We start from the raw sequence: 18521 nt of genomic DNA on the forward strand, positions 1-18521 counted from the left end.
AATGATGAACAGCAAATATATGAGACAAAGTCAGAGGTGTTAAAGTATTCCTGTTTATTCCTCCAGTATAAATCCTGCTGTTTAAAAACACTTTTATAGAAGTTAGAGGATCAACTTCAGCTTTTTACTCCTTTTTACTGGATGAGGATTTTGAGGAGCCAAAGGCAGAGACTAGGAGGCAGAAATATAAACATACAGAGAACCACAGAGTCAGGGAGAACTCAGGAGGACCAGAGACCAGGAATCAACAAACACAAGCAACCAGCACTGAGTGACTGCAGAGGGGGTGTATATATGGGGAGACTGAACCAAGACAGGGCTGCTCAGTGGGGCGTACTGCTGCTGCTGCAGCAAGAAGGTTCCGGGTTGGATTCCCGACCCACAGTCTTTCTGCATGGAATCTGCATGTTCTCCCTGAGCATGCGTGGGTTCTCTCCAGGTACTCCGGCTTCCTCCAACAGTCCAAAGAGAATAGAATAGAATAGAATAGAATAGAATAGAATAGAATAGAATAGGGGACGTTCTGGTGTCTTCAGCAGCAGAAAGATGGTTAAAAAATAGTCACACAAATGTGGACCTTAGAAAAATATCTTAAATAACATAATAAGGAAGAGTTAAAATATAAACAATAAAATCCTGTAAAGTGTTTTAACAATAAAACTGGAGAATAAATAACCAATATGCAGCTATGGACATTTTTAAGGTAATGGATGTTAGACCGGGTCCCTGGAGGATCCAGTCCAGGTAGACCGGGTCCCTGGAGGATCCAGTCCAGGTAGACCGGGTCCTTGGAGGATCCAGTCCAGGTAGACCGGGTCCTTGGAGGATCCAGTCCAGGTAGACCGCGTCCCTAGAGGATCCAGTCCAGGTAGACCGCGTCCTTAAAGGATCCAGTCCAGGTAGACCGCGTCCTCGGAGGATCCAGTCCAGGTAGACCGGGTCCCTGGAGGATCCAGTCCAGGTAGACCGGGTCCCTGGAGGATCCAGTCCAGGTAGACCGCGTCCTTGGAGGATCCAGTCCAGGTAGACCGGGTCCCTGGAGGATCCAGTCTAGGTAGACCGGGTCCCTGGAGGATCCAGTCCAGGTAGACCGCGTCCCTGGAGGATCCAGTCCAGGTAGACCGCGTCCTTGGAGGATCCAGTCCAGGTAGACCGCGTCCTTGGAGGATCCAGTCCAGGTAGACCGGGTCCTTGGAGGATCCAGTCCAGGTAGACCGCGTCCCTGGAGGATCCAGTCCAGGTAGACCGCGTCTTTAAAGGATCCAGTCCAGGTAGACCGCGGCCTTGGAGGATCCAGTCCAGGTAGACCGGGTCCTTGGAGGATCCAGTCCAGGTAGACCGCGTCCCTGGAGGATCCAGTCCAGGTAGACCGTGTCCTTAAAGGATCCAGTCCAGGTAGACCGCGTCCTTGGAGGATCCAGTCCAGGTAGACCGTGTCCTTGGAGGATTCAGTCCAGGTAGACCGCGTCCTTGGAGGATCTAGTCCAGGTAGACCGCGTCCCTGGAGGATTCAGTCCAGGTAGACCGTGTCCTTAAAGGATCCAGTCCAGGTAGACCGCGTCCTTGGAGGATCCAGTCCAGGTAGACCGCGTCCTTGGAGGATCCAGTCCAGGTAGACCGCGTCCTTGGAGGATCCAGTCCAGGTAGACCGCGTCCTTGGAGGATCCAGTCCAGGTAGAGCGCGTCCTTGGAGGATCCAGTCCAGGTAGACCGCGTCCCTGGAGGATCCAGTCCAGGTAGACCGGGTCCCTGGAGGATCCAGTCCAGGTAGACCGGGTCCCTGGAGGATCCAGTCCAGGTAGACCGCGTCCCTGGAGGATCCAGTCCAGGTAGACCGCGTCCTTGGAGGATCCAGTCCAGGTAGACCGCGTCCTTGGAGGATCCAGTCCAGGTAGACCGGGTCCTTGGAGGATCCAGTCCAGGTAGACCGCGTCCCTGGAGGATCCAGTCCAGGTAGACCGCGTCTTTAAAGGATCCAGTCCAGGTAGACCGCGTCCTTGGAGGATCCAGTCCAGGTAGACCGGGTCCTTGGAGGATCCAGTCCAGGTAGACCGAGTCCCTGGAGGATCCAGTCCAGGTAGACCGTGTCCTTAAAGGATCCAGTCCAGGTAGACCGCGTCCTTGGAGGATCCAGTCCAGGTAGACCGTGTCCTTGGAGGATTCAGTCCAGGTAGACCGCGTCCTTGGAGGATCTAGTCCAGGTAGACCGCGTCCCTGGAGGATTCAGTCCAGGTAGACCGTGTCCTTAAAGGATCCAGTCCAGGTAGACCGCGTCCTTGGAGGATCCAGTCCAGGTAGACCGCGTCCCTGGAGGATCCAGTCCAGGTAGACCGCGTCCTTGGAGGATCCAGTCCAGGTAGTCCGCGTCCTTGGAGGATCCAGTCCAGGTAGAGCGCGTCCTTGGAGGATCCAGTCCAGGTAGACCGCGTCCCTGGAGGATCCAGTCCAGGTAGACCGCGTCCTTGGAGGATCCAGTCCAGGTAGACCGCGTCCTTGGAGGATCCAGTCCAGGTAGACCGCGTCCCTGGAGGATCCAGTCCAGGTAGACCGTGTCCTTAAAGGATCCAGTCCAGGTAGACCGCGTCCTTGGAGGATCCAGTCCAGGTAGCCCGGGTCCCTGGAGGATCCAGTCTAGGTAGACCGGGTCCCTGGAGGATCCAGTCCAGGTAGACCGCGTCCCTGGAGGATCCAGTCCAGGTAGACCGCGTCCTTGGAGGATCCAGTCCAGGTAGACCGTGTCCTTAAAGGATCCAGTCCAGGTAGACCGCGTCCCTGGAGGATTCAGTCCAGGTAGACCGCGTCCCTGGAGGATCCAGTCCAGGTAGACCGCGTCCCTGGAGGATCCAGTCCAGGTAGACCGCGTCCCTGGAGGATTCAGTCCAGGTAGACCGCGTCCTTGGAGGATCCAGTCCAGGTAGACTGTGTCCTTAAAGGATCCAGTCCAGGTAGACCGCGTCCCTGGAGGATCCAGTCCAGGTAGACCGCGTCCCTGGAGGATCCAGTCCAGGTAGACCGCGTCCTTGGAGGATCCAGTCCAGGTAGACCGGGTCCTTGGAGGATCCAGTCCAGGTAGACCGCGTCCCTGGAGGATCCAGTCCAGGTAGACCGTGTCCTTAAAGGATCCAGTCCAGGTAGACCGCGTCCTTGGAGGATCCAGTCCAGGTAGACCGTGTCCTTGGAGGATTCAGTCCAGGTAGACCGCGTCCTTGGAGGATCTAGTCCAGGTAGACCGCGTCCCTGGAGGATTCAGTCCAGGTAGACCGTGTCCTTAAAGGATCCAGTCCAGGTAGACCGCGTCCTTGGAGGATCCAGTCCAGGTAGACCGGGTCCTTGGAGGATCCAGTCCAGGTAGACCGCGTCCCTGGAGGATCCAGTCCAGGTAGACCGCGTCTTTAAAGGATCCAGTCCAGGTAGACCGCGTCCTTGGAGGATCCAGTCCAGGTAGACCGGGTCCTTGGAGGATCCAGTCCAGGTAGACCGCGTCCCTGGAGGATCCAGTCCAGGTAGACCGTGTCCTTAAAGGATCCAGTCCAGGTAGACCGCGTCCTTGGAGGATCCAGTCCAGGTAGACCGTGTCCTTGGAGGATTCAGTCCAGGTAGACCGCGTCCTTGGAGGATCTAGTCCAGGTAGACCGCGTCCCTGGAGGATTCAGTCCAGGTAGACCGTGTCCTTAAAGGATCCAGTCCAGGTAGACCGCGTCCTTGGAGGATCTAGTCCAGGTAGACCGCGTCCTTGGAGGATCCAGTCCAGGTAGACCGCGTCCTTGGAGGATCCAGTCCAGGTAGACCGCGTCCTTGGAGGATCCAGTCCAGGTAGAGCGCGTCCTTGGAGGATCCAGTCCAGGTAGACCGCGTCCCTGGAGGATCCAGTCCAGGTAGACCGGGTCCCTGGAGGATCCAGTCCAGGTAGACCGGGTCCCTGGAGGTTCCAGTCCAGGTAGACCGCGTCCCTGGAGGATCCAGTCCAGGTAGACCGCGTCCTTGGAGGATCCAGTCCAGGTAGACCGCGTCCTTGGAGGATCCAGTCCAGGTAGACCGGGTCCTTGGAGGATCCAGTCCAGGTAGACCGCGTCCCTGGAGGATCCAGTCCAGGTAGACCGCGTCTTTAAAGGATCCAGTCCAGGTAGACCGCGTCCTTGGAGGATCCAGTCCAGGTAGACCGGGTCCTTGGAGGATCCAGTCCAGGTAGACCGCGTCCCTGGAGGATCCAGTCCAGGTAGACCGTGTCCTTAAAGGATCCAGTCCAGGTAGACCGCGTCCTTGGAGGATCCAGTCCAGGTAGACCGTGTCCTTGGAGGATTCAGTCCAGGTAGACCGCGTCCTTGGAGGATCCAGTCCAGGTAGAGCGCGTCCTTGGAGGATCCAGTCCAGGTAGACCGCGTCCCTGGAGGATCCAGTCCAGGTAGACCGCGTCCTTGGAGGATCCAGTCCAGGTAGACCGCGTCCTTGGAGGATCCAGTCCAGGTAGACCGCGTCCCTGGAGGATCCAGTCCAGGTAGACCGTGTCCTTAAAGGATCCAGTCCAGGTAGACCGCGTCCTTGGAGGATCCAGTCCAGGTAGCCCGGGTCCCTGGAGGATCCAGTCTAGGTAGACCGGGTCCCTGGAGGATCCAGTCCAGGTAGACCGCGTCCCTGGAGGATCCAGTCCAGGTAGACCGCGTCCTTGGAGGATCCAGTCCAGGTAGACCGTGTCCTTAAAGGATCCAGTCCAGGTAGACCGCGTCCCTGGAGGATTCAGTCCAGGTAGACCGCGTCCTTGGAGGATCCAGTCCAGGTAGACCGTGTCCTTGGAGGATCCAGTCCAGGTAGACCGTGTCCTTGGAGGATTCAGTCCAGGTAGACCGCGTCCTTGGAGGATCTAGTCCAGGTAGACCGCGTCCCTGGAGGATTCAGTCCAGGTAGACCGTGTCCTTAAAGGATCCAGTCCAGGTAGACCGCGTCCTTGGAGGATCCAGTCCAGGTAGACCGCGTCCCTGGAGGATTCAGTCCAGGTAGACCGCGTCCTTGGAGGATCCAGTCCAGGTAGACCGGGTCCCTGGAGGATCCAGTCCAGGTAGACCGGGTCCCTGGAGGATCCAGTCCAGGTAGACCGCGTCCCTGGAGGATCCAGTCCAGGTAGACCGGGTCCCTGGAGGATCTAGTCCAGGTAGACCGGGTCCCTGGAGGATCCAGTCCAGGTAGACCGCGTCCTTGGAGGATCCAGTCCAGGTAGACCGCGTCCCTGGAGGATCCAGTCCAGGTAGACCGCGTCCTTGGAGGATCCAGTCCAGGTAGACCGGGTCCCTGGAGGATCCAGTCCAGGTAGACCGGGTCCCTGGAGGATCCAGTCCAGGTAGACCGCGTCCCTGGAGGATCCAGTCCAGGTAGACCGGGTCCCTGGAGGATCTAGTCCAGGTAGACCGGGTCCCTGGAGGATCCAGTCCAGGTAGACCGCGTCCTTGGAGGATCCAGTCCAGGTAGACCGCGTCCCTGGAGGATCCAGTCCAGGTAGACCGTGTCCCTGGAGGATCCAGTCCAGGTAGACCGCGTCCCTGGAGGATCCAGTCCAGGTAGACCGCGTCCCTGGAGGATCCAGTCCAGGTAGACCGGGTCCCTGGAGGATCTAGTCCAGGTAGACCGGGTCCCTGGAGGATCCAGTCCAGGTAGACCGCGTCCTTGGAGGATCCAGTCCAGGTAGACCGGGTCCCTGGAGGATCCAGTCCAGGTAGTCCGCGTCCCTGGAGGATCCAGTCCAGGTAGTCCGCGTCCCTGGAGGATCCAGTCCAGGTAGGCCGCGTCCCTGGAGGATCCAGTCCAGGTAGACCGCGTCCTTGGAGGATCCAGTCCAGGTAGACCGGGTCCCTGGAGGATCCAGTCCAGGTAGTCCGCGTCCCTGGAGGATCCAGTCCAGGTAGACCGTGTCCCTGGAGGATCCAGTCCAGGTAGACTGGGTCCTTGGAGGATCTAGTCCAGGTAGACCGGGTCCCTGGAGGATCCAGTCCAGGTAGTCCGCGTCCCTGGAGGATCCAGTCCAGGTAGACCGCGTCCCTGGAGGATCCAGTCCAGGTAGTCCGCGTCCCTGGAGGATCCAGTCCAGGTAGGCCGCGTCCCTGGAGGATCCAGTCCAGGTAGACCGCGTCCTTGGAGGATCCAGTCCAGGTAGACCGGGTCCCTGGAGGATCCAGTCCAGGTAGTCCGCGTCCCTGGAGGATCCAGTCCAGGTAGTCCGCGTCCCTGGAGGATCCAGTCCAGGTAGGCCGCGTCCCTGGAGGATCCAGTCCAGGTAGACCGCGTCCTTGGAGGATCCAGTCCAGGTAGACCGGGTCCCTGGAGGATCCAGTCCAGGTAGTCCGCGTCCCTGGAGGATCCAGTCCAGGTAGACCGTGTCCCTGGAGGATCCAGTCCAGGTAGACCGCGTCCCTGGAGGATCCAGTCCAGGTAGACCGGGTCCCTGGAGGATCCAGTCCAGGTAGTCCGCGTCCCTGGAGGATCCAGTCCAGGTAGATCGTGTCCCTGGAGGATCCAGTCCAGGTAGACTGGGTCCTTGGAGGATCTAGTCCAGGTAGACCGTGTCCCTGGAGGATCCAGTCCAGGTAGACCGGGTCCCTGGAGGATCCGGTCCAGGTAGACCGGGTCCCTGGAGGATCGGGTCCCTGGAGGATCCGGTCCAGGTAGACCGGGTCCCTGGAGGATCCAGTCCAGGTAGACCGGGTCCCTGGAGGATCCAGTCCAGGTAGACCGGGTCCCTGGAGGATCTAGTCCAGGTAGACCGGGTCCCTGGAGGATCCGGTCCAGGTAGACCGGGTCCCTGGAGGATCGGGTCCCTGGAGGATCCGGTCCAGGTAGACCGGGTCCCTGGAGGATCCAGTCCAGGTAGACCGGGTCCCTGGAGGATCCAGTCCAGGTAATCCACCAATCAGGGAGATAAAGTGACCTGAGATGATGACAGCAGGTGAATCAGATCATAGAAATAAAGCCAATAGAAGTGAACGGAGAATTAAATTCATTATTTTCTTATGTGTCTTAATCTGTAGCTCTGACTTCCTTCCTGCACCAGTTTGCATCTGAAACCGTTTCTGCACCATGTGAACCCAGAAACTGGATCCTGGGAGGCTTTGCTCCGATTTTAAAGCACAATTTTTTTATTTTCTATAAAGCAGCTCCTTCCTGCAGCAATCCCCTGATGAAGGCGCTACCGGCTGCAGGTTCTGCTCCCTGATGCTCTTCTGAAGGACACGCCGTGGAGCGTCACTCCATCCGTGACGTAATGTGGGCGGAGCCTGTGATGAACGCCGCTTGTTCTCCTCCAGAATCGCTCCGGTCGCCTGTGATCCATCAGCTGGAGCCTGAGCGCCTCGCGCCGCAGTCAGATCCGCTCCGCCACTCTGTCCGCTCCGGCCTCAGACACCGAGGGACCCTCCGCCGGACATCCTCCGCGGTAAGAGCCGAGCGGCGGCGGGCTGCGGAGGGCCGCAGCGCCGCTGGTCGGAGCGGCCCGCCAGGCCCGGCTGGTGGGGGTGGGGGAGCATCACTGCAGCATCTCTGCTGCTGCTTCACCCCCACAGCCTCCAGCCTGACATCCATCCATCCTCTGCGGCTCCTTTGATCCATCCTCTGCGGCTCCTTTGATGCCTTTAAAAAAAGGACCTGTTTCCAGCTGCAGGTCTGAATCTGCAGCGAAGCATCAACATTTTATTATTGGCTGCAGGTTGGATCTAACGGAAATGCTTTAAATACATTTCATTCAGACAGATTTATTTTTATTTGCTTAAAAATCAAACATTAATATATCTAATCTTTTTCATTAATCCACATATCTGTAGATCTTGATGGTTTAATTTGACCTTCCAGGACCGAATGTCATAATTAATGACCTTTAACCAGAAATAATGAAGAGAAGATGATGATGATGTAAAGACCAAAGGATGTAGAAACACTGAAGGAAAATGGTTCCCTGCCGCTTCCACATTTATCATCATCTGTAAAGGAAGAAAGAAACAAGCATCTGTTTAATCTGCCTTTGATTGTTTCTGTCTGCTGATGCTGTGATGTCAAAGTTTGCCATCCTGGCCTCCATCTCTTCTTGGCCTCCAGTTTTCAGGCAGCTGTTGTTGATGTGAAGCTCCATCAGAACCACACATTTATTTCAGCTGATCCATCGATCATTTTCCAACCGCTCCGTTAGATAAAGGTGCTTTTATTGGACTGAACCATAAAGCAGATCTGGAAGGTTCAGATCAACATGTTTGGTGTTTTGGTGCAGCTCTGGGTTGTTCTTTCAGCAAACAGACAAGTTTAGACTGAATGGATCAGTCATCAGTTCTCTCAATAATCGATGAATGCAATTAACGGTTTAATGTCCAAACATCTATTCGTGACTGGCAGAGCTATGGCTGCAGAGCTGTGGCTGCAGAGCTGTGGCTGCAGAGCTATGGCTGCAGAGTTCTGGCTGCAAAGTTCTGGCTGCAGAGTTCTGGCTGCAAAGTTCTGGCTGCAGAGCTTTGGCTTCAGAGTTCTGGCTGCAAAGTTCTGGCTGCAGAGTTCTGGCTGCAAAGTTCTGGCTGCAGAGCTTTGGCTTCAGAGTTCTGGCTGCAGAGTTCTGGCTGCAGAGCTAAGGCTGCAGAGCTGTGGCTGCAGAGTTCTGGCTGCAGAGCTATGGCTGCAGAGCTGTGGCTGCAGAGTTCTGGCTGCAGAGCTGTGGCTGCAAAGTTCTGGCTGCTGAGTTCTGGCTGCAGAGCTTTGGCTTCAGAGTTCTGGCTGCAGAGCTATGGCTGCAGAGTTCTGGCTGCAGAGTTCTGGCTGCAGAGCTATGGCTGCAGAGCTGTGGCTGCAGAGTTCTGGCTGCAGAGCTATGGCTGCAGAGCTATGGCTGCAGAGCTGTGGCTGCAGAGTTCTGGCTGCAGAGTTCTGGCTGCAGAGCTATGGCTGCAGAGTTCTGGCTGCAGAGCTATGGCTGCAGAGTTCTGGCTGCAGCAATACGTCCATAGCGTGACGTCCGTAGCAAGACGTCCGTAGTCTGACGTCCATAGCGTGACGTCCATAGCGGGACGTCCATAGCGGGACGTCCATAGCGTGACGTCCGTAACGTGACGTCCATAGCGTGACGTCCGTAACGTGACGTCCATAGCGTGACGTCCGTAGCGAGACGTCCGTAGTCTGACGTCCATAGCATGACGTCTGTAGAGAGAAGTCCACAGCGAGACATCCGTAGTCTGACGTCCGTAGTCTGACGTCCTTAGCGTGACGTCCATAGCATGACGTCCATAGCGTGATGTCCATAGCGTGACGTCCGAAGTCTGACGTCCGTAACGTGACATCCGTAGTGAGACATCCATAGCGTGACGTCCATAGCGAGACATCCGTAGTCTGACGTCCATAGCGTGACGTCCGAAGTCTGACGTCCGTAACGTGACATCCGTAGCGAGACATCCATAGCGTGACGTTCATAGCGAGACATCCGTAGTCTGACGTCCGTAGTCTGACGTCCTTAGCGTGACGTCCATAGCGTGACGTCCATAGCCTGACGTCCATTGCGTGACGTCCGTAGTCTGAAGTCCATAGCATGACATCTGTAGCGAGACGTCCATAGCATGACGTCCGTAGTCTTATGTCCATAGCATGACGTCTGTAGCGAGAAGTCCATAGCGTGACGTCCATTGCGAGACGTCCGTAGTCTGACGTCCATAGCGTGACTTCCTTAGTCTGACGTCCGTAGCGACACATCCGTAGCTTGACGTCCGTAGCGAGTCTTCTGTAGCGAGACGTCCATTGCGTGACGTCCGTAGTCTGACGTCCATAGCGTGACGTCCTCAGTCTGACGTCCGTAGCGAGACATCGGTAGCTTGACGTCCGTAGCTTGACGTCCGTAGCGAGACGTCCGTAGCTTGACGTCCGTAGCGAGACGTCCGTAGCGAGACGTCCATTGCGTGACGTCCCGTAGTCTGACGTCCATAGCATGACGTCTGTAGCGAGAAGTCCATAGCGTGACGTCCGTAGCGAGACGTCCATAGCGTGACGTCCGTAGCGAGACGTCCATAGCGTGACGTCCGTAGCGAGACGTCCATAGTCTGACGTCCATAGCGTGACGTCCGTAGCAAGACGTCCGTAGCATGACGTCCGTAGTCTGACGTCCATAGCGAGACGTCCGTAGTCTGACGTCTGCAACGTGACGTCCGTAGCGAGACGTCCGTAGCGAGACGTCCATAGCGAGACGTCCGTAGTCTGACGTCCATAGCGAGACGTCCGTAGTCTGACGTCCATAGCGTGAAGTCCGTAGTCTGACGTCCGTAACGTGACGTCCATAGCGTGACGTCCGTAGCGAGACGTCCGTAGTCTGACGTCCATAGCATGACGTCTGTAGAGAGAAGTCCATAGCGTGACGTCCATAGCGAGACATCCGTAGTCTGACGTCCGTAGTCTGACGTCCTTAGCGTGACGTCCATAGCGTGACGTCCATAGCGTGATGTCCATAGCGTGACGTCCGAAGTCTGACGTCCGTAACGTGACATCCGTAGCGAGACATCCATAGCGTGACCTCCATAGCGAGACATCCGTAGTCTGACATCCGTAGCGAGACATCCGTAGTCTGACATCCGTAACGTGACATCCGTAGCGAGACGTCCGTAGCCTGACATCCATAGCGAGACATCCGTAGTCTGACGTCCATAGCGTGACGTCCGAAGTCTGACGTCCGTAACGTGACATCCGTAGTGAGACATCCATAGCGTGACGTTCATAGCGAGACATCCGTAGTCTGACGTCCGTAGTCTAACGTCCTTAGCGTGACGTCCATAGCGTGACGTCCATAGCGTGACGTCCATTGCTTGACGTCCGTAGTCTGAAGTCCATAGCATGACATCTGTAGCGAGACGTCCATAGCGTGACGTCCTTAGTCTGATGTCCATAGCATGACGTCTGTAGCGAGAAGTCCATAGCGTGACGTCCATTGCGAGACGTCCGTAGTCTGACGTCCATAGCGTGACGTCCTTAGTCTGACGTCCGTAGCGAGACGTCCGTAGCGAGACGTCCATTGCGTGACGTCCCGTAGTCTGACGTCCATAGCATGACGTCTGTAGCGAGAAGTCCCTAGCGTGACGTCCGTAGCGAGACGTCCATAGCGTGACGTCCATAGCGTGACGTCCGTAGCGAGACGTCCATAGTCTGACGTCCATAGCGTGACGTCCGTAGTCTGACGTCCGTCACGTGACGTCCGTAGCCTGACGTCCGTCACGTGACGTCCGTAGCGTGACGTCCGTAGCATGACGTCCGTAGTCTGACGTCCATAGTGAGACGTCCGTAGTCTGACGTCCATAGCGTGACGTCCGTAGTCTGACGTCCGTCACGTGACGTCCGTAGCGAGACGTCCGTAGTCTGACGTCCATAGCGTGACGTCCGTACTCTGACGTCCATCACGTGACGTCCGTAGCGAGACGTCCATAGCGTGACGTCCGTAGCGAGACGTCCGTAGTCTGACGTCCATAGCGTGACGTCCGTAGTCTGACGTCCGTCACGTGACGTCCGTAGCGTGACGTCCGTAGCAAGACGTCCGTAGTCTGACGTCCATAGCGAGACGTCCGTAGTCTGACATCCAAAGCGTCACGTCCGTAGTCTGACGTCCATCACGTGACGTCCGTAGCGAGATGTCCGTAGTCTGACATCCATAGCGTCACGTCCGTAGTCTGACGTCTGCAACGTGACGTCCGTAGCGAGACGTCCGTAGCGTGACGTCCGTAGCAAGACGTCCGTAGTCTGACGTCCATAGCGAGACGTCCGTAGTCTGACGTCTGCAACGTGACGTCCGTAGCAAGACGTCCGTAGCGTGACATCCGTAGCAAGACGTCCGTAGTCTGACGTCCATAGCGAGACGTCCGTAGTCTGACATCCATAGCGTCACGTCCGTAGTCTGACGTCTGCAACGTGACGTCCGTAGTGAGACGTCCGTAGCGAGACGTCCATAGCGAGACGTCCGTAGTCTGACGTCCATAGCGTGAAGTCCGTAGTCTGACGTCCGTAACGTGACATCCGTAGCGAGACATCCATAGCGTGACGTCCGTAGTCTGACGTCCGTAGTCTGACGTCCTTAGCGTGACGTCCATAGCGTGACGTCCATAGCGAGACGTCCATAGCGTGACGTCCATTGCGAGACGTCCGTAGTCTGACGTCCATAGCGAGACGTCCGTAGCGAGACGTCCGTAGTCTGACGTCCATAGCGTGAAGTCCGTAGTCTGACGTCCGTAACGTGACATCCGTAGCGAGACATCCATAGCGTGACGTCCGTAGTCTGACGTCCGTAGTCTGACGTCCTTAGCGTGACGTCCATAGCGTGACGTCCTTAGCGTGACGTCCATAGCGTGACGTCCATAGCGAGACGTCCATAGCGTGACGTCCATTGCGAGACGTCCGTAGTCTGACGTCCATAGCGAGACGTCCGTAGCGAGACGTCCGTAGTCTGACCTCCATAGCGTGAAGTCCGTAGTCTGACGTCCGTAACGTGACATCCGTAGCGAGACATCCATAGCGTGACGTCCGTAGTCTGACGTCCTTAGTCTGACGTCCGTAGCAAGACGTCCGTAGCGAGACGTACGTAGTCTGACGTCCATAGCGTGAAGTCCGTAGTCTGACGTCCGTAACGTGACATCCGTAGCGAGACATCCATAGCGTGACGTCCGTAGTCTGACGTCCGTAGTCTGACGTCCTTAGCGTGACGTCCATAGCGTGACGTCCATTGCGAGACGTCCGTAGTCTGACGTCCATAGCGTGACGTCCTTAGTCTGATGTCCGTAGCGAGACGTCCGTAGCGAGACGTCCGTTGCGTGACGTCCGTAGTCTGACGTCCATAGCATGACGTCTGTAGCGAAAAGTCCATAGCGTGACGTCCATAGCATCCAATCCAATATTCCACATCCTGCCTGATGGCGATGAGAGCGGTTCTGAACTCCCTTTAGTTAATAAAAGGTTTGGAAACAGCTGGATTAGTAAAGAAAAGCGAGAACTGAAGGAATTCAGATGATGCTCAATAAATCGGATTATTTTCCCATGATTTCTGTGGAACAGACAAATCAGCTTTTACTCTTTTGAATTGTGAAATTTAATAAAGTGTAATTTAACCTGTTTGATTCTGAGACAACTTTGATCCATGGTTCCCAAACGAATAAATCCAGCAACTTAAATGTTTTTCTTTCCTAAAGGAACCGGGCTAAAAGATGGGCTTTAAAGAGGTTAATGATATAAAGTTTAGACCTCGTCTGCAGGATTAATGGAAGGATGTTAATAATTTGACCTTTGACCTTCCAGTCGATCCAGAGGGAAGAAGGTGCTCTGGGATTTTTCTGTTAGCAATATTATTTTTCTAAATCTGAAAGTACCTGAATGATCGAACAGATCAACTCCTGAATCATCTTTAACTAAGAAGATGAAGGAAGGAGCTTTTTATTTTCTTTGATCCACAAAATGGCCGCCATGATGACCCGATGTTTTTCAGACATAACCTTAGATTCATCCATGCTCTGCTTTCAGAGGAGACTCTGACCTCTGACCTTTAGAGCCTCCATAGTCTCTCAGATGGACACAGTGAGTCCCTGTCAGTCAGAGCACTGAGCTGCTGGGAACTATGGAGGCGGGACGCTGCGCGCACTCCACATATCACACCTGATGCTGATCTTTATTTGATTATTATTTCCCAGCCTGATGTTGGAGGCCTTGTTTGTGTTTTTAGTCAGTTGACACAAAGTTGAGCGAGATCCTTCCAGACTCTCTAGATAATGTCGTCTGCAAATAAAGAGAATTTGTGTAGCGGTGCGTTCACATCCAACACGACAGGAGTGACTGCTTTACATGTTATCCCTATCTGTGCTGCGTTCAGGAGCGAAGCGGTGCGAGGGATGCATTTCTAGCTGTGTGTGATGATTTAAAAGAAGCTAATTTTATGCAGACGCCGCATCATGTTGTTATCAGAGGTCCAAATGTTTTACGTCGTCCCTCCAACCTTCAGCCAATCGTGTGATTTCATCAGCAGGCGGCGAGGGGAACCACAGCAGCACCACTGGGAAACGGATCACTGGGATTCGGCCATTTTCCTTTGGGCCGGGGCTCTTTGTTTAAATTGAGCCATTTTTCTGGGATGAAATGTTTGAAGGTTTCATGGATTCAACTGGAGTTTCAGGAGCGTTTAGGGTTAGTTTCCACTGTTAGCTGTCTCAAAGCTAACACTTTAGTTAACTAGTTAGTCTGTTAATCCGTTGGTTAGTTTAGGGTGACAAACATTCTTTGAAAAAAGAAAAATCTGTATTGTTCTGCTGCTATAGGCTTAGACTGCTGGAGGACATAGGGACCCCTTTTTCATCATTCTGCTTCATTCTATCTCTATTCTCCCACTCTGCAGAATCTGTTAGTTCAATCTCTAACGTTCTGCTCTCTCTGCTTTTTCTCATAGTAGCTTCATCTGGTCTGTTCCTGTTTGGCTGTGACTCCATCCTGGAGAGAAATATCAGCTGTGCTGCTGCCATCAACACCTTTGTTTCTAGATGTTGGAGCTTGGCCTGTTTTCCAGTGTAGTCCTGTTTCTCTGACTGTGACTAACTGGATGTGCTCTCTTCATCCTCTGACATGGGAGCTGGCTCGGAGCTCGTCTGCCTGGCTGTGTGTTTCCTGGACGGGGCCGCCTGTGGAGCTGGTTGACAGTTGCCTTTTGTATCTATGCTTCTTTTTCTATGTCTGCTTCTGTCTCCTTGAACCCCAGTGGGCCTCAGCAGATGGCCGCTCACACTGAGCCTGGTTCTGCTGGAGGTTTCTTCCTGTTCAAAGGGAGTTTTTCCTCTCCACTGTCGCTACAAGCATGCTTAGTGTGAGGGCTGGTCCTCCTTCAATCATAGCGGCTCCAACACTTCCTGTCCGGCTGAAGCTCCTTCCTGTGACAGTGAATAACTGAAGCAGTAATCCATTAATACCTCCCTAAATGATGCCTGCAGCATCTACTGCCCTTCCTTCATGCATATGGTGTTATTTTCTGTTTCTTCAAACTGTAAAATCTTTGCAACAAACTAAATTATAATTAAACTAAAATGCTTTCTTTAAACCAAACTACGATGTTCCTCTTATATTTGGAGAATTTATGTTAAAATATTTTGCAAAATATGTTGCGCTGCATGATGGGGTTTAGCATCTAAAGGCTAAAGTTTCCCGTCTTACGTTCTTTGTTTCCAGGTTGGGATGTTTCCTAGTCTGGCAGTTTCTGGCCGTCTATCGGTAAAAATGTTTGTCTCTAGATTTATGGCCTACCAGATCTATAGACTTTAGTTCATGTGGGCGAGATTTCGTTTATCCAGGCATTTTTTTGGGGCTGGAAAACGTGAGTCAGTGACCTCTGGTAACCCTGATGATGCAGCGAGTGGCGCTGGTCATTGTTGCTCCAGTTATATTTTCATTTCAGTGGATTGGCCAAAAATCATGGGAAGAGTTGGAAAAAAAGAGGAAAGGGGAGCGGAGAAGATTCTAGAGAAAAAGCTGAACGCTCCAGAAGCTGACGCGTCTAGATGTTTTAAAATAGATGTCTTGTTTGCTGTGGCCGGTGCTTCAACCGTTGCTGCTAGTGCTCCAGACGCCCCCGCTGATGCAACGAGCCAAAATGGTTCCAAACCTGAACATAATAATGCATTTTATTTATTTTACAAATGATTTCACATCAAACTAAAGAAGAAACAGAAACAGTGATCTAAGATGTGAAATAATCTGAGCAGCCAGATGAATATTTAAAGTTTATCCAGTGAAAATGGAGCAGAGGCCACCAGAGAAATGTCTGAGGCGATGGCGCCTGGAATAAACCCGTCACTTAGATCCTACATCCTAGATCCTAGATCTGTTATGGATGATGAAATATCAGCAGCACGTTCAGGAAGAACGATGGCAGCCCTGCTTAGATAAGCTTCCATCCAACCAGAGCGCCTCCTGGGATGAGTGACGCTCTCCTAAACGCAGCGTCTCCATCCTGCAGATCAACCATTCAAACATCGCAGAGTTTCCTCCAGAAGCTGCAGGTCAAGATAAAGAAGTGAAATAACTGCTAAATAAGGCCTGAAGGAAGCCGAGGTTTGGCTCAACGCTTTCTGAAGGGATGCAGCCTCGGCGTGTTCGCTGCTCGCTGCATTTCGATGTAGATCTACAGAACATAGAAAACTAATGGTGGCCATCTGCTCACATCACTGCAGCAGATGTGCATCAGAGGAAAGACAGATTCTAATAAAACAAACCCGTCCAGCTTGGTCTAAAGCGGAGCGTCATCAGGTCGTTAGATGCTACGATAAGAAGTAAAGCATTCTGAAAGTTATAGCAAAGCGTTGGAAGTGAGATGATTCACTCATTAGCAGCAAAAACTGTAGTTCAAGCATCAGATTATGTAGATATATGGTATTAGATAGGGAGACCTTAAGGTGGCATCTAACATTAGAGGAGACAGATTAATTATAGGCCATCTTCCAATTTATGGCAGAAAGTGACTGATTGAATGAAAATGACCCAAATGGTGATTTGTCAGCTTTTTAATTGCTGTAGATCAGTTTAATTTAGTTCTTCCATGTTTAGTTTCTATACCAAAGAGCATCAGTGTGGAGGTTTCCTGAAACACCAGTAGCCCTAAATCGCTACCAACACACCTGGAGGCTTCGTCATCTTCCCTAGCAACTGGGACACCCCTCTCTGCAGAGAACATGAAACTCTATAAAGTGGATGAAGTTGATCTTCATTAATTTTCCTTTATCAGGGAGGATTATTCTGTTAAGGTGATTATTAAACAAAGCTGACAAGTTCTAGTCCAGTTAATAATGACTAAACCATGGGGCAGAATCACACAGTGCCAGGCCTTTTTTAAAAATGGAAGATAGAGAAATTAATGTTGACAAAGAATGAAGTTGAAATGCTAAGTAGAGTTTTGTAAATGGCTTTAAAAAAAGCAGTTTAAATTTAGCCGTAGAAGGACTGTTTCTCTGTTCTACCTCCTGCAGACACCGACCATCTGATTCTGCCTGGTTGCACTGATCCTCCACTCTACTCCCACAGTTAGCCTCTACATGCTAGCCACGGTCTCTCCCTGCTCTGTCTCCCTGGCCGACTCCCCCAATGTACCTCTGTCCCCCTTCCGGCCAGCCGTAGCCTCTCCCCCACCTTTAGCATTCTGTGTAATGTGATCGATCGCTGCGCTGCTATGATCCTCCTTAGTTAGCCTCTATAGCTAGCCCCCAATTCACAACGCTTTACAGATCCAGATCAACCAGATCATCCAGTCAGATTGATTCAAAGTTTTCTATCTAAGGAAAACCAGCTGATTGCATCGACTCATTGACTCTTCAGCAATCCCTCACACTAAGCATGCTTGTAGCGACAGTGGAGAGGAAAAACTCCCTTTGAACAGGAAGAAACCTCCAGCAGAACCAGGCTCAGTGTGAGCGGCCATCTGCTGAGGCCCACTGGGGTTCAAGGAGACAGAAGCAGACATAGAAAAAGAAGCATAGATACAACTCACTTAGATGCATTTCACCTCCTGTTGTTAACAGTCTCTAGATAATAATAAATTATGACTCTTTTCATTTAGTGGAGGAATAATAACTATGCAGAGAGAGGACCGCCGCAGACGGGCTAATGTTAGCCCAGTAACGTTAGCCCTGGCTGCTGTAGAGGCGCTAACGTTAGCCCTGGCTGCAGCAGACGGGCTAATGTTAGCCCTGGCTGCAGCAGACGGGCTAACGTTAGCCCTGGCTGCAGCAGACGGGCTAACGTTAGCCCTGGCTGCCGTAGAGGGACTAACATTTGCCCTGGCTGCCGCAGACGGGCTAACGTTAGCCCTGGCTTCCGTAGAGGGACTAACATTTGCCCTGGCTGCAGCAGACGGGCTAACGTTAGCCCTGGCTGCCGCAGACGGGCTAACGTTAACCCTGGCTGCAGCAGACGGGCTAATGTTAGCCCTGGCTGCAGCAGACGGGCTAATGTTAGCCCTGGCTGCCGCAGACGGGCTAACGTTAGCCCTGGCTGCTGTAGAGGGACTAACGTTAGCCCTTCTGCGGCAGCCAGGGCTAACGTTAGCCCTGGCTGCTGTAGAGGGACTAACGTTAGCCCTTCTGCAGCATACGGGCTAATGTTAGCCCTGGCTGCCGCAGACGGGCTAATGTTAGCCCTGGCTGCCACAGAGGTTAGCTCTTGACATCAGAACTTTTTTTTAAGAACTAAGTCAGTAAATGGGTCATATAGTGACATTTAAAGTCCAATATTCCCGCCTCAAATGATCTTAAAACTGTTATAGAACAACAGCAACAGAAAAGACCTTATAGTACTAGGGCTGATGATGTTTCAAGAGCACAAGAGAACGCACAAGTACACTTATTTAGACACTACTTTTAGAATTGCGACTAAATTACTGAAAGTGATTAGTGTTTGTCGCAATAATGCCTACTGACAAAGCTAGCTTGTTCATTTCAAGGTGCTTAAATGTGGCTAATCAAACCAGTTGCGTTGCTTCTTTTGGCTGCTGCTTTCCAAATGAAGGTCGGGTAACCTTC

General features: G+C 53.1%; 1 protein-coding gene across 1 annotated transcript in view; it reads left to right on the forward strand.

Moving 5' to 3' along the window:
* The first annotated feature begins 7228 nt into the window (after positions 1 to 7228).
* The window catches only part of nat16 (N-acetyltransferase 16), a 47811-nt gene continuing 36518 nt past the window's right edge, over positions 7229 to 18521 (forward strand). Inside the window, exon 1 of the mRNA XM_038272857.1 lies at positions 7229 to 7417. The gene's annotated coding sequence lies outside the window, so the exon portion shown is untranslated. The remainder of the gene's footprint in view (positions 7418 to 18521) is intronic.

The sequence above is a fragment of the Cyprinodon tularosa genome, unplaced genomic scaffold (genome assembly GCF_016077235.1).
Source record: "Cyprinodon tularosa strain WSP-4 unplaced genomic scaffold, ASM1607723v1 ctg843, whole genome shotgun sequence".
Classification (NCBI taxonomy): Eukaryota; Metazoa; Chordata; class Actinopteri; order Cyprinodontiformes; family Cyprinodontidae; genus Cyprinodon; species Cyprinodon tularosa.